The sequence below is a fragment of the Panthera onca genome, chromosome F2, assembly GCF_046562875.1.
Source record: "Panthera onca isolate mPanOnc1 chromosome F2, mPanOnc1 haplotype 2, whole genome shotgun sequence".
In the NCBI taxonomy this organism is placed as follows: Eukaryota; Metazoa; Chordata; class Mammalia; order Carnivora; family Felidae; genus Panthera; species Panthera onca.
Genome location: NC_138356.1, coordinates 69,920,062 through 69,932,659, shown reverse-complemented (window position 1 = coordinate 69,932,659; position 12,598 = coordinate 69,920,062). Strand labels below are relative to the sequence as shown.

Below are 12,598 nucleotides of genomic sequence, written 5' to 3'. Positions count from 1 at the left end.
TACCTCTCCCTGACCTCCCAAACCTCTGTGTTTTCCTGAAATACATGGTGAGCCATGAACAAATGCCCTAGGTCCCAATTTCTTTCTGAAAGGTCCTGTCACCTCTTTGATCTAAGCAAAGTCTTTTGTCCCCTGGTGAAGCAGCTCCCCCTGCAAGCCTTCCATTGGTGGCGGTTTCATGTCCACACTCCACACAACTTAGGGCCTGAGGGTGGGGGAGTTATTCCCTCTCCCCATGGTGTGTTTTCCTACTTCCAAAATCCCAGTTGCTTTTAAGCATATCAGAAGTACCCAAAAGTACCAGGGTATGGAGTACAGAGGCATGTAAGTACAGAGGAAGTGCCCCCCAAGTGTTGGCTTAATTAAATATTTTATTATTTTATTTTTGGTTTTTAGAGCAGGAGGGGAAATTGGTGGTGAAAGACATAGACTTTGGAATCATAGTGCCCAGGTAGGATTCAAGCTCTGCCATTTTTTACTTGTGAGATGGAGAGCAGGTTAGTTAATGTCCTTGGGACTCCGTTTTTTATTTTTAAAATGGAGATAGGGTAGATGGGAACGCTGAAGTTCTCAGAGTTCAGAGATGGGAACTCTGAATATGCTTGGCATATTATAAGTGCCATATAAATGTCTGTTATTTGTTGTTGTTGTTGTTGTTAATGGATTGATCTGGCTTACATCTTCCTCTCCTCTCTTCTGCCTGATACATCCTTGGCACCCATGAAATTCAGCACCCATGAAATTGGGTCATCTATGACTACAATCATTCAGCCTTTGGTGTCCTTAGCTCTAAGCATTACCTCTTCTACCCCACCTCAGCCACCTACTCACATGTCCATTCCCTAGTCTTCGTTATCTCCAACAATCGCATCTCTCTCAAATCATGATTCATACATCCCACTTGCTTATTATCATCTCCTCTCTTGCTAGCTTATTCACTCCAGCATTTGCCCTCCAGAGACGGACATCATTGACCTTAAATCCAGTTACCTTTCCGCATCTTTGGGCTTTCTGGTACCTGGAAGGGCTTCGATTTGCATTGGTGGACTATTACAAGTCTCCCCAGAGGAATGGGGATTTACTGACAATCCCCCAATCTGATAAGTCCTGGTAGCTTATGTTAAATATATAATCATTACACAAATCAAGTATGTATTAGTCACGCAGGAGACAGCCACCAACCTTACCCTGGGTAAGCAGGGGGAGAGCTTTGTAAAGTGACTCTATGCAAAGGTTGGAGAAATGAACAGGAAAGAATGCAGATCTCAAGGGTTGGCACTAGGAGTGAGCTGTCGTTACTCCCAGGTCTGAAGGTCAAGGGGGAGATCTAAGTAGCGAAGGCTGCTTCCGTTAAGGAACAGAGCCAACGGAGCAGAGAGAAGTGGGTGTGTGTAGGGTGGAGGCTGGGAGTCAACAGCCACAGCTTACTTCCTCTGTCTCTTGACCTCTTGCGACTCACAACCGGAAGCCAGATGGTGGGGAGCTTGCATCCATATTGGCCAGGTTAGCGGGATGAAAAACGTGTGGAGAATAGATCTCAAAGGGAAGGCAGAAAGCACCTTACACATGAACTATACTCTCATTTTTATAAGATGCGTGCTTTAGAAAGTTAGTTTGTGCCAAAGCTCCCACCTGGTGTCTTTATGACTTCTACAGACAGTGAGAGCTCCGGGATGTCATATCTGTCAGCCTGTGACACAGAACTGAATATGTTGGGCTGAGACTGTCCTGGTGTCCTTTTCCCTTGGAGGACGTTCCTGGGAAATGTTGGCAGGCCTGTTTATCATATTCCTGAGAGTTGAAATTGTGTTTCATTTTTCATTTTAGAGAGTTTTGTCTAGTTTATATATATATTCTTTCCTGCCCACTCTTCCTGTCTTTGTCCCATTCCAGGTGTCTATAAAATAAGTTCTTGGGAATTCAAGATTCTAAGGGTTGGGGAGGTGTTGAAGACAAGTTGGTGGGACATAATATATGAATTGCATCACTCATTAAAATGAAATATTAAATCAAGAAATTACAATTCTCATTGACTCTTGTGCTTGGTTCTTACGTGAGTGAATTAAGATCTAGTCAGAATCAACACTTTAAGGGTCCAACTTATTTTCTGTACCTGTAGACTGAGTTAACCCCACCTTAACAATTGAATATTATATTTTTCATGCATGTGTCCCTTTGTTCATTCCTTCCGTGACTATATTTTGATTATCTATTTGTACCAGCTCTCTGCTACATTGGAATGGGGGTAGGGGACAGTGCTAAACCATAAGCAAGGAGAAACATGGTCTCTGTCTTCTGACAGTTGACTAAAAGCCTGGTAAATACTAGATTCTGGATTACTAGTTTGCCTGACAATGCCCAGCTATTGCTGGGACTTACCTCCTGAGAAATATTAACAATAATAATAATAGTTTAATATTTAGTTAGTGTTTTCTCTATGCCCAAAACTCTATGAAGCTATTTTTCATTTTCTTTTAAAAATTCAAAAAATGCATGTATAGAATTTAAAAATTCCTATTATACTATAAGGCTTATAAAACTCAGAGGCCACGATTTTTAAAATCATCTGTTCTACTATTTATCTCATTGCCTAATAACATGTTCATATTATAATTGCTTGATTTTACATTTTGGATATGTGTCTCTGGTTTCCTACTTGGAAGATAAGGAATTAGGTCTCTTCTATACATCTGTACACTAACACAGCCCTTACCCCCCTTGTTCTGCTATATCAATATCCAGTGTTTAAATTTGTATATATGATACATTCCTTCTGGCTGAGCCACATAGTGTGCTATTATATTTTCTCTTTCTCTCTCTTTTCTCCATTTTGGTATGTGTTTCGGGAGATAAAAATTGCCCTACGTTTTCATTTGTTACATGCAACTGTCACAAATGCGTCTACAAACTCTCTTCCAGGTGGTGAAACTCTGCATATTATCGTCAAATGCATGAAGTAATCTGTTGGTTAAGTTTTTTGGGTTTTGTTTTTGTTTTTGTTTTCCCCCTTGTAGGCATCCTCCTGGAGTCCTCTTTCTCCTGCTTCAGTCTCACCTGGATGCTCTCCACACTGGCTGCATCGCAGTGACCTTGGCTTTTGTTTCAGCATCATCTTGGAATTACCTTTTTCTCTGCTAAGTTGGATCTCCCGTTTCCTGGATCCTTTCCCCGTCTGACTCCCCTTACTTTGATGGAGTGTGGCTTCCAACAGCTTTCTGAGTAAAGCTGTCTGGTAGGCAATATTTTGAGACCTTGAATATCTCAAAATATCTTTATCTCCTCGTACACTTGACGGATAATTTAGAGAGCTGTAGTACTGTAGGTTGGAAACCATATTTACTCTGGTGCTGGAGGATATTATTCCACTGCCTTGCAGTCTAGAATGTTGTTCTTTATGCCCCATGTCATTCTAATTCCTCACCCTCTTTAGGTGACCGTTTTATTCTTCCATTGCAGCTAAGTGGACTTTTTCTGTGCTAATATTCTTAAGAGAATTGTCTCACACAGTTTTCATGCCAGCTCGAGGAGGCAGGCACTGTTATTGTCAACGTCTTAAAAGTGAATAAATGAGATACAGCGATGTTAGATAGATTGCTAATATATCTGGAAAATAGGTGAGAGGGCTATGATATAAACCTGGGCCAGTTCTGCCTACATCACCTGCACTCTTCATCATGATGCATGGAGACTCTCCATGAAGTTCAGGTTTAGCACCATGCTTTGTGTAAGGCCATTTCTGTTCAGGCCCACTCTCCTCTGGGTCCAAATCTACTGCTGGGGCAGTGCTTACAGCCCAGTCAATTCCTGGCTCACCCCATTCCCCTCTCCCTACCTCCCTGCTGTTTCAGTCTCTGTTGGGGCCTGGTGTGTGGTGACCATGAAATTCCTAGAAGGTGACTCCATTCAGAATCTGCATTTCCCATCTTTTAGCAACTTCTCTTTTCAAACATCTGATATTTGAAAATTCAGGAGTCTTATATCATTTTCCTTGAGTTGTACTTGTGTTCCATATTTCTGCCACTTTCTGTAGGGGAACCTTATTTATATTCCAGCGATTTGTTGTCTTTTCTTTGGCTATAGATCATACTTTTTCTTAATTTGAAATGCATCTATCTCAAAGTACCTGAGATAAATTTTTAAAAATTCCTGTTCATTTTACTTGTGGCAAATACCCTTTTCTAAGGTCTCCATTTTGTATCTTGAATTAAGAAAGATTCGTATTTAAGTGCATTTGCAAAGGAAGAGTGTCACCATTAGGAAGTGCAAAGATCAGGGGACCTGAAGTCTGTGGGGTCTCATTTTAGTTCTGGATCTACCAGCTACTTGCTGTTGATCTTGGATAATTCATCCAAACTCTCTCAGTCTTTGCTTCCTTATCTCAACAGGGGGTTAATTACTCGTATTCTCCCTGCTGTTCCTGGGTGTCACAAGGACAAATGAAAAAAAATATGTGGGAAAATATCCTGTCATCCTACAGTAATCTTTGTCAAATTTGGGCCATATTCATATTATCATGCGCTATTATTTAGTATTTAGTAAATATTTTTTTTCTTTACATTAACTTACTTTCCAAATTTAAATAAATTTGTTTATAAAGGGAAATTAATGGAAAGGAAATAAAGACAGGGGGAAATTTAGGAAGAATCCTAGAACAGGAACTCTTGTTCATCAGAGAACAAGAGTTGCTCAATGTATATGCTAGAAAAGAACAGATAGGAGTGAGTCTCGGGGTTGGGCATGAGTTTTCCAAGGTGCTGGATCAAAAAATAGGAAGATAGAATTAGTAAAAGAGAGGAAGACGTGAGGTAGTGGGTTGACCCCCTGAGAGATAAATCTAACCTGAAAGGGAGGATTGAGGTAGGGAGAAGTCAAGCCTGAGAAGTGTGGTGTCAGTAGCTTTTGATGAGTGATAGGATAAGACACTGCGATTAGGGAGAGGCTGGGACTGAGCTAGGGGTTTAGAAAAAGGTGTTTTTTGTTTTGTTTTGTTTTGTTTTGTTTTGTTTTGTTTTTGAGGAGGTTGTACAAGGGTCAGGGTTGAGGGATTGGGGGAACTCAAGGAGACATAAGGAAGGTTTGGGAACAGAGGAGTGTTGAGAAAGTTAAGGGAAGGGGTGCTAATGAAAGGTGGTGAGGGCTATTGAGTAGGACTTGAGGGATGGGTGTTGCCATGCTGAGGGTGCAGCTCGGTACTTTACAGTGTTTTGTGTATTTTATATATGTGTGCCTACTATACCCTGGAAAATACTGCTTTGACACCATCTGCAAATATATGGAATTATTTATAACTAGCTCTTTGAACATCTATTGTCTTTACAGTTTTCTTCCATTCTTTCCTGGTAAGTATATCCTGGGATCTAGAACCTCAAAATGGCCCCATGGGCACAGTTGTCCCTGTATTTATATGGTGGCTGGGGAGCAGGTAGAAGGCAGGTCTTGGTAAAATTTTAAACCTGCTAAAGTTCAAACTCGGAACACCTTTTAACATCTGGTAAATGTAAACCCTTCCCCCTTTTTGATTTTCGCTTAGGCCTTTTTCAAAAACTTCAAGTTCTTATTCTTACAACTTTGGCTTATATAGGAAAGGGTCTGGAAAAAAAAATGCAGTGGAAACAGTTACATCACAAACTATTTCAAGACCTGCCCTAAAATGGGGAATCTGGGAGATAGCTCAGTGCTCCATCTTGCTGGATTCCTACACTGAAAAGCCCAGGACAAAAGAGGATTAAGTGTCCTAAGCATTATCTTGGGATTTGGGTTTCATGCCTGGGAGGCCCAAGCCTGCAGGTCTGCCTAAGCACAGAAAGATAGCAACAGCTCTGAGCCTGACCCCTGCATCTTTAGCTAGAGTGGGGTCATTTAAAAGGACATTGGTCATGGGTGATTTTGAGCAGTTGTATCAACAGGGGGAAACAATGAGGAAATGGTTTAAGAAGAGAAAAAATATTCGCTTATGTAACCCTCCCGGTTTTCCTCTTCCTTCCTTCCCTTCCCTTCCTTCTCCCAAGGCTAGGATTTAAATTTCAATTTGTGTTCCTTTGCAGAATCCTGTAAAGGTCTGCTTTTTAATATAAAACTAACCACTGTGCTTTTGCGAATCCATAATTAGTGCTTGGGCCGAGGTGGTAAGATTCTGAAGCTACAGGGGAGGCCAGAAGTCATCTAATTCAGTCCCCTCACTTTGAAAAGAGAAATGTACAGGCCACGGAGGTGAAATGATGTGCCCAGTGTCACCCAAATGGTTAGTAGCGGCATCAGGGCTGGGTTGCAATTCCCTGCCTCCATCTGTTGTAAATCCTCTTGGACAGGCTTTGTGGCAAGCTACCAGAGAAGCTTATTGGAAAGCATTTAAAAACGTTAGACCGTCTGCAGATGTGATTTTAAAGGTTATTTATTTGTTTTACTGCAGATCATGACTTCCCCTCCATCCGTCTTCTTGTTCCAGGGCCAGATTCTGCCCTTTGATGTTCTTTGTGGCATTCAAGTTGCCTTTGGCCTGAATCAGAAGCAGGGTTTGACCCAAAGCTACTGGTGCCTTTGTTTGCTCTCCGAGGACTTCCCCTCCCCCCAGGAGGCTCTGAAAAATCAGTTGTCTTGGAGTTACTTTCTACACAAGATGTGTCCTGCTGTGTCTGTGTCATAGAATCTGTGAGCTGGATGAGACCTGTAAGGTCATCAGTCCAAGCCCCCGACCCAGTTCAGACATGTCTTCCAAAAATTTCCTGGCATATGGTCACGTCATCTTATGGCTGAGAATTAGCTTGGGGACCAAGAAAATATCTTGGTTTCTTTTTGTAGGCAAAGAAGCTGAGATCAGAGAGGTGAAGTGATTCATCTCCACCCGGGTGGAAGAACTGAAATGAATTCTGGCTTCTGACCTGAGTCTGTAGCTTTGTCTACTGTACCATTCTATCCTTGATGAAATGCTTGCAAGAAATGTCCAGTGAATCCTCTGTGCGTTTATTCACTTGTTAATCATCATGAATTTACTAAGCCCTTATTTTACCCAGAACTAGTAGTTCTAGGCAAATTGACAATGGAGTAAGAGGAAAAATCCTCACACTGAAGTCTAATTCCCTAAGACAATCAGTCTTTTGGGAGTTGTGTGAGTTTTCTCATGGTGCTGTAACAAATTATCACAAACTTTGCTGAAGACAGCACGTATTTATTATGTACAGTGCCGGAGATCAGAGATCTCCAACGAGTCTCACTGGGCTAAACTCAAGGTGTTGGCAGAGCTGTGTTCCTCCCGGAGGCTCCGGGGAAGGATGCCTTTCCTTGGCTTTTCTAGCTTTTGGAAGCTGCCTACAGTCATTGGCCCCCGGTGTGATCCCTCCCTCCCTCTTCATTGCCCCATCCTAACTGCCCCCATCATCTCTGACACTCTCTTCCCTTTTTCTTTGCCCGCGTGATGGCATGCAGCCCACGTGGGTAATGCGGGATAACCTCTCCATCTCAAGACCCAACGTTCAATTGCCTCTGCAGCTGCCTTTCGACATGGAAGTTGAGATATTTGGAGGTTCTCGGGTTTAGGACTTAACTACCTTTGGAGGACTGTTACTCTGCCTACCACAGAAGTCGCAGGCAAAGCAGTCCAGAGACGTCACCAACAAATGTGAAGAAAGAAAGATCGCAGAGAACTGATGCTTGAGCCAAGCTGTGAGGGATGTGAGAAGTTCACCAGCCAATGCCGGTAAGTATGGGACATGACGAGTAGAAAGAATAGCATGTTTTAAACCTTCCCGCGTAGGAGAGTGAGCACGTGGCACTGCTGGGGAATGCCGGGTTGCTTAGGATGCCTATTAAAGATTATCGGTCTATTAAAATATCTTTCCTGAACTCTCAACAACTTGCACACATAAGCCAATTAGGATAAAAGATGCAGTGACGTATCCCAACTAACCCCAGGTATATTGTAAAAGCTGTACTTTTTCATAGAGGTTTGAAAGAAGAATATCATGAAAGATAGAGGTTTGCAATTTAAGTCTATTATTGAGGGCCTTGAATAATCAGGGAAGGTCAGGTGGTGGGGACTGGCCAAATAGGTTGTTTGGAGAGAGAGGCCTGAAGGACAAGAAATGGTTACTTTAAAAAGGGGGGAGGGGGTTACAAAAAGCATAATCTTTTTTTTTTTTCAAGGTTTCAACTATGTGATTTCACAGAGGAGACACATTCCCTGTTGCCAACCGAATCCTAGAAACTGCTTGATTTAGATTCATCCAACAGTGATTCTCAAACTCCATCCTGGTAGAACACCTTATCTGAAAAGTCACTTTGAGTGGTCCTTGGCTGTACTTAGTCAATATGGTCTTTTCCCAGTTCACAGAAAAGAGAACAAACAAAAAAAAGATTTTGTTTCCATTTAAAATTTTTCTTCCTTACCTTTTTTTCTTTTAAAGCCTTCCTTGACTTTCCTGTTAGCAGCTACATATCCAAATGAATCGGTGGTAATAAATGGAAAAATGCAGATATGGTGCTAGGTTTTGAGACGTAAAGAACTACAATCTGCATCAAAGAACCCTATTTCTGATTTGCTATGAATAGATGTGCCCACAATTTATCGGGCCCCATAAAGAACATCATGATTCCCGTTAGGCTGTCATCACAATTTGCACGACTGCTACGTTTTTATCAGCAAATAGTTATTGGTACTAATTATGTCCTAGGTTGTTATAAAATCAAGGGATATGGAAATACAGAAACTATTATGAAAGTACAGTTTTAGGCCCTGGATCCAAAGACAAATTAGGCAAGATTAATTCCTTAGGCATCCTTCAATTTACTATCAAGTGATTTATTTGCATCCTTTAGCTCTATAATTTTTAATCCTCAATACTAATTTTGTATAAAGAGAACCAGGAAGAATACATAGCACATGGTATTATTTCGGCCCACGAGAGTGGGAGAAATAATGCAACAAAGTGAAAGGCTTGCGGCTAAGTTGCCTCTGATTACATAGCTACTAACTGGGAGGACTAAACTTGAAGTACCATCAACCTAGGTCCAAAGCCCTTGCTCTTTGCACCCCGCAAAAGCTGCCTCCCTCTAGTCACCGGGAGGTCCAGTGATGGGCTGTGACCGGCAGCTGGGACCTGGGTTATGACTGTCACATATCTTCTGTGGTCCATGCTGGAGCCACTGAGGGTACTAGCAGATGGCCTTTTGTGCAGTTGACTGAGACCCACACAAGCCACACAGTGTATGCTTTTTCCGTGACGCACCCTTGACCCTCTGAGGCAGGCCCTCTTTGCCAGAGCCTGATGCTGGGGCCCCTCCACCCCGCCCCTCCGGTTACCTTGCACTGGGAGGAAGCGAATTTAAGTGGCCCAATCTGGAAAATGTCAACTACAAACTGCTTTTTTTGGAGACAATCATTATGGAACACTGAATACACACTTTTGTGCCAAAGTTATCCCAATAAGGACATTTCGGCATGATAGAATATTTAAGTTTTGTGAAATATTTATCTAGCTAAACTACGGTGTGTGAGGGGGCTGGGGGAAGGGTAGTTCTGGCTCAAGTGCGTGGTTTCAGTGTTTCCGTACTTTCCTCAAGATCGGATATTGTCTACGAAAGAGGTGCTGGATGTTATCCTAATCCCTGCACTTGGCAGCTGTTTAAATGGTCACATTCACCTCAACTACAGGGCGTGAAGGCTGCGAGGTCAGTCGAATTTCTAAACTTAGGGCAAGAGATATACACCGGGACTCCAGTAGGCAAGCTTGGCTGGTAGGAGGGAGGAGAGAGTAGATATGGAGTTTTTCTCACTGAGAACAAAGTCCTTTAAAGTTATACTCGATTGTATTAAAGTTGAGATAACTTTCCATCCTCTCGGCCTGGGTTGCTCCTATAGGCAGTCCTATGTCTGCCCGGTTTGGGTCATCTCAAGTTGATCCGTTCTGTTAATATTTTGATGCAACATCATTTAGGGTATTAAACTGATGTGATTTCCCCTCTGACGGGTTAGGAGACTTCCCTCTTTCATGTTTGCGGATAAGACGCTACTTTTCTGTGACACGAGACAATATTTCCATGTTGTCTATAAAATAATATGTTTTACACAACAGCCAAAACAAACAAACGAACAAAAAGCTGCTGGTGTCTCGAAAAAATAATGGCTAACGTTTATTACGTTTATTATTATTTATAACGTCAGCTATTGTTCTAAATGCTTCACAAATATTTGCTCATTTCTTCATCACTGAAAAAATCTTGGGTGGTAGATGCTATTGGTATCCCCACTTTCCAGTTCAAGGTCGAAGAGTTACGGAAGTTGGTTGGAGATCATAAGCTTTTTAAATTATCCAGAGGAGTCTGGACACAGGCAGACTTCCTCCAGAGCCCGCCCTGACTTATTGAACAAGAACTATGGAAGTTTTAAGAGGCCGGGCATGGCGAATGATAGTTGCCAGTCTGGGCTGGAAAGTGTTTTAGTGGTCACATCCTAGCGAAACCCCCTTATCTGGTAGTTCAAAAGCGTGTATAGTGGAGCCCTAGACGCCTCCTAGTGGTACCGCAGGCCCCCTGTGAATTCTGAGGATACATCACTAGGGTTTTGGCCCATACTGGTTCTCCTTTTATCTGTTACCCATTTTATGCTTCTCCCTATGGCTTAATTTGAATAACGGTTCTCCGGCTTTAAAAGTGGGAAAGCTACTGTCCTACTTATAAAATCTTGGTGTGAGCATCCAGCTGTCTTCTCATACCTTCCCGCAGTGGAGAACTTATTACCTGGTAGGATTGCTTATTCCAATTTCTGATATATCTATATATATTAGAAATACCTTTGCTTTTTAAACCAACCTTTATAGAAGGCTCTATTAAACGTCGATTGGGTTAAATTGGCTGATGGCGCTCACCCCTTCTCTACCTTGACTCGTTTCCCGAGGACTTCTTTTCCCACTTACTGAGAGACGAGTGTCGAACACTCCCACTCTAACTGTGGATTTGTCTATTTCCCTTTTCAGTTCTGTCCTTTTTTATTGCATGTACTTGCGAGCTCTGTGGTTAGGTGCATAAACATTTAGGATTTTTGTGTCTTCTTGGAGAATTGACCCTTTTATCATCGTGTAATGCTTCCTTTTTCCTCTGGTAGTACAGCCCATTCTACAGTCTACTTTTTCTGATATTAATGTAGCTACAGCAACATTTTTAAAATTAGTGTTTGCATGCTATATCTTTTCCATCCTTTCCTTCCATGTCTTTCCATATAAAAGTGTGGAAAACATGAAAGTGGGCCTTGTTTTTGTATCCAGTTTGATAATCTCTGCCTCTTAATTTGCATGTTTAGGTTGTTTATAGGTACTTTAATTATTGGATATGGCATGATTAATATTCACCATCTTGCTAGCCATTTTCTGTTTGTTTCATCTGTCTTTTTTCCTTTTTTCCCCTTACTTTGTTTTTTTTTTTTCTGAAATTACTGAGTATTTTTTTTTTAAATTAATATTTATTTATTTTTGAGACACAGAGCGTGAGTGGGGAAGGGGCAGAGAGAAAGGGAGGCACAGAATCTGAAGCAGACTCCAGGCTTTGAGCTGTCAGCACAGAGCCTGTCCCCGGGCTGGAACTCACAGACCCTGAGATCACGACCTGAGCTCAAGTCAGACACTTACCTGACTGAGCCACCCAGGTGACCCCTGAGTATTTTTTTTTTAATATTTATTTATTTTTGGGAAAGTGCAAGCGAGGCAGGGCAGAGAGAGGGGGACAGAGGATCCAAAGCAGCCTCTGTGCTGACAGGCTGACAGCAGCGAGTGTGATGTGGGGCTTGAACTCCTGAACCACAAGATCATGACCTGAGCTGAAGTCTGACGCTCAACCGACTGAGTCACCCAGATGCCCCACTGAGTACTTTTTTTAATGAGTCTATTTTATCTTTACTGTTGGCTTATTATTTATATATCTTTAAAAAATGTTTGCAGTGGTTACATTAGTGTTTATAACACACATTTAGCGAATCAGCATCTCCCTTCAAATAACATGATGCCGCTTCAAATGTAGTTTAAATACCTGAAACAATAGTCCACTTTCAGATCCTCCCTCCCATCCTTTGTATTTGTGCTATTGTCACGCATTTCACTTTCACACATGCTACACCCACATTGTGCATCACTGCTGTGATGTTCAAACCATCTTTTTGAACATCAAAAATAAGAAAAAGTGAATTTTATATTTATCTTCACTTAAATCATTTCTGGTACTTTTTTTTTTTTCTCTATATAGGCTCAAATTTCTGTCTTGTGTATTTCTTCTGGAAGGAAGAATTGCCCTGAACATTTCTTTAGGTCTGCTAGAAATGAATTATTCCAGTTCTCGTCTGATTAAAAAAAGGTCTTTATTACGCAATAATTTTAAAAAATATTTTCACTGGGGATGGAATTTTAGTGGACATTTTTTTTCTTTCAGTACTTTAAAGATGTTACTCCATTATCTTCTGACTTGCATAGTTTTCTGACAAAAGTCTTGCACTTATTTATAGCATAGGTCTTCTCCTGCTGACGGCCTTCAAGATTTTTTTTCTGTCTTTGGTTTTCATAGTTCGACACGTGTAGGAGTGTATGTATGTATGTTTCGTATTTATTCTGCTTCATGGTCT

The 12,598-nt window shown here is 41.5% G+C and overlaps 1 long non-coding RNA gene across 1 annotated transcript in view; it reads left to right on the top strand.

Moving 5' to 3' along the window:
* Window positions 1-6,836: 6,836 nt before the first annotated feature.
* The window catches only part of LOC132664525 (uncharacterized), a 72,007-nt gene continuing 66,245 nt past the window's right edge, over window positions 6,837-12,598 (top strand). The window contains exon 1 of the long non-coding RNA XR_009603745.3: window positions 6,837-7,693. This is a non-coding gene — a long non-coding RNA (uncharacterized LOC132664525). The remainder of the gene's footprint in view (window positions 7,694-12,598) is intronic.